This window comes from Tiliqua scincoides, chromosome 9 (genome assembly GCF_035046505.1).
Source record: "Tiliqua scincoides isolate rTilSci1 chromosome 9, rTilSci1.hap2, whole genome shotgun sequence".
Lineage (NCBI taxonomy): Eukaryota > Metazoa > Chordata > Lepidosauria > Squamata > Scincidae > Tiliqua > Tiliqua scincoides.
Window position 1 is genome coordinate 26,170,362 of NC_089829.1, and position 3,421 is coordinate 26,173,782.

General features: G+C 46.9%; 1 pseudogene; it reads left to right on the plus strand.

Moving 5' to 3' along the window:
- Positions 1 to 1,317: 1,317 nt before the first annotated feature.
- Positions 1,318 to 1,434, plus strand: LOC136660792 (5S ribosomal RNA; annotated as a pseudogene).
- Positions 1,435 to 3,421: the final 1,987 nt, after the last annotated feature.

Below are 3,421 nucleotides of genomic sequence, written 5' to 3' on the forward strand. Positions count from 1 at the left end.
CAAAAATTCATCACATAATTGCTATTAGCTCTGTGGTCTGTGTTAATTTCCAGAACTTAAAGAGGATGTCCCAGGATGGAACCTAGCCTATTGACCTCTTTGGGATTGGGAATTCAACCCTTCTTAAGGCACAGAAGGGAATAGGGGAGTTCAACATCAGGCCCTATGATTGGCAGGCAGTACAGAAACTTCAGATTGGCCTGGTTTAGTATAAATCCAGAGAGCCTAACTTTCTGCTCTTACCTGATGAACAGAATGGTTCTTCCCATACTTCAGGCCCTAGCTGCCCTTCAGGAGAGGAGGAATAACCCTTCTTTGGGGCGAATAGTAGCTTGGGGGCAATTGTCATTGAAAAATGGCACAGGAGCAAAGTTTAAAACTAAAATTTTACAATGTTAAACAGAGTCAGAGATACATTGTGAGTTGAAAAATCATTTAGCCAGAAAAAAACAGAAATCAGATATATTCTGAGCAAAATGATTTCTGTAATCAACAGCCCAATCCTATCCATGTCTACTCCGAAGTAAGTCCCACCCTTTGAGTGGTGGCTCACAGGGTTTATTCTCAGGTAAGTGTGGATAAGATTGCAGCCTTAGAATGCTAGGTGATTGGGGAAGAAGGAGGCAGCAGACAGACGAAAGACCCCTCTGTGTGTGTGTATGTGTTCTACAATTGTGGCAGGTTCCTGCCTAGGGAGGCTATCTTCTTCTCCCAGTGGCCTAATGGTTTGATAATTTTCAGGTGACCTGTCCTGCAACACTGTTGGGAAAACAGGCAAGAGTTCCTTTCCACCATCACTACTGTACCATGGCATATCTAGGGTATGGCAACTATGGATACATGACCTGGGCACCACTTGAAGGGGGTCACCACTGAGCAGGATGAACGGGAGGCAACCAACCAGGTCGTGAAGCTGCCACCACTACCTCATGTTTCGGTGCCCCCTTCAAGTGGGATCTCACTGCCATGCCATTCCAGCTTCTTCCTTGGAGGCCAGCAAAGAGAGCACTGGAGAAGGAGAAAGGGGACTGCCAAGTAACCCCACACCACTGCCTCTTGTTTCAGCGTCTTTGTGATCCCACCATTGCACCACTTTGGAGGTCAGCCTCCAAAGGAGAATCCGGAGTGGGGTGGCAGGAAGACGGCCAAGCCACCCTGGGAGTGAGCCCAGAAGTTGTGTCATGATGCTGCAATGTCTCATGACATCATGGCACCACAGTCCCAGGCATCCCGGCACCTAAATACTATCATCCTGCTCTGAATGGGGTTTCACTCCCCCCTGAAAGAGCAGGTTTGCAGCTTGGGGGTTATCCTGGACTCAGCAACTGTTACCCTGCACATGCCTGATCTCATCTGAACTTGGAAGCTAAGCAGGGTCAGGCCTGGTTAGTACTTGGATGGGAGACCACTTGGGAATACCGGGTGCTGTAGGCTTATACCATAGTCTTTCAAGACTGAAGGTTGCCAACCAAAGTTGCTCCTGGATACCCAGGTGTTGGCTGCAACCAGGAGTGGGTTTGCTCAGTTTCAGCTGGTGCGCTAGCTGCGGCAGTACCTGCTTCGGATGAATCTGGCCATGCTGGTTCATACCTTGATGACATCAAGGTTAGGTTACTGTAACACACTCTACATGGTGCTGTCCTTGAAGGCGGTCTGGAAGTTGCAGTTAGTGCAGAACGTGGTAACTTGTGCAGTTGTTGGAGGCCAGGCAGTTTGACTCTGTTACACTGTGCTTTAGCGGCTGCACTGGCTGCCCATTCATTTCTGGGCCCAATTCGCTGGTTTTGACCTTTGAAGCCCTTTACAACTTGGGACCAGTGTATTTGAGAGACCATCTTCTTCTGTGCAATCTGGTCTGTACGATCATCTGAGAGGGCCCTTTTGGTTGTGTGGCCATTAAGAGAGGTTTGGGGGATGGTGGCCAGAAATAGGGCCTTTTTGGTGTTGGTATCTGTACTGTGGGATTCCCTCTCTTTGAGCTAAGAACAGCTACCTCATTGTTAATCTTCTGACAAGGCTTTAAGTCATTTTTATCCTGGAAAGCCTTTGGGGTTTTGTAGGGTGGCTGCTTTTTAGTAATTTATCTAATGTTTTAAGTGATTATTTTTATTGCTCCTGCTTGTCACCGACTGGTTTTTAATGCCTATATTATGGTTTAAAGTTTTAATTGTATTCTATAGTTCATGCATTTTATGTATTTTAATTGTTAGCCACCTTGAGTACCCTTCGGGGGGGGGGAGGAATGGATGGGTGGGTGGGTGGGTGGGTGGATGGGCAACTGTTGCTGTAGCTGCCGGTGATGTTATGAACACTTTTGTGTCTGCAGCGCAGACCATTCTGGCCACTGTCACAAGACAACTGGGGCATGCATGCACTTTAGAAAGCATGTGGGGAGCACTATTCAGGGTACCTGCAGTGCTTTTATCTCCAGGACTCTCCCAAACCTTGCAGTGCTACTGAGCTTGACTCCCTGCTGTTGGAGCAAAATTGTGCCCCCCCTCGCCTTCTGAAAACAGCATCCACAGGGGCAAGCATAAAAGGTAAAAGGGCTTGATCCTCTCTGCTCCCTCCCCCTCTCCCTGGAATCTAAGCACTGACTCTGAGCACATAATAAGAAGTGCTCAGGAAGGGGGGCTTCCATGTCTCCCCTCCCCGACTTAGCTGAAACAGTACAAACACAGTCCTGCTATATGCAAGTAGCTTCTGTAAGGGTCAGGTTCCTTGATTAGATTTCACTGAAAAACTACTGAAACATCAGGAGAAATCGGTGAAATTAAGATATGCTATTTAAGGGAGGAAAATCCATTTGTTTCCTTTGCCTTGCAATCCCCTCCGCACAGACAAACACACTTGTGACTTCTTTGCTTGCTCTTTTCCTGGTCTTCACTGCGTCGGATCAACCTTTTCCATTCCAGATCCTGCCACTTTGTTGACTAAGCAAGTCCTGTACAAGCCAAAGGATCTGTGTAGCAAACAGAGCTGGGGAGAAAGAGGAAACCCTGTTTCGCATTAATGAAGTTTGCCTTACTTTTCCCAGTAGGACCTCCAATTTAATGGCATTATGTTTTAGCACTGGTTGGCAAGTCTTGGAAAAACAGTTTAGCATGCTCCACTTAGAAAAACACAAGCCAGAGCACAAGGCCCGTTCTCCTATTTGTACTGAAAGCAGAAACGTATCCTTTTCCGCATGTGTGCAAGATTCCTTTGAAAGACAAGACTTTCTTGGCTGGGACATCCCAGTTCCACCTCCCAATCTGTGGTCACAAAAGTCCATCAGCTTTACTACCGTTTTCAAAAGAAAGAACTCATTAATGTGTTATTAAGACGGTGCGAAGTGTACGGGGTGTGCAAAAGGGGGGGGAGAGAGAGAGTTCATTTACATTTGGCTTCATGTTCATAAGTTTCATTTTCATTTTATCTT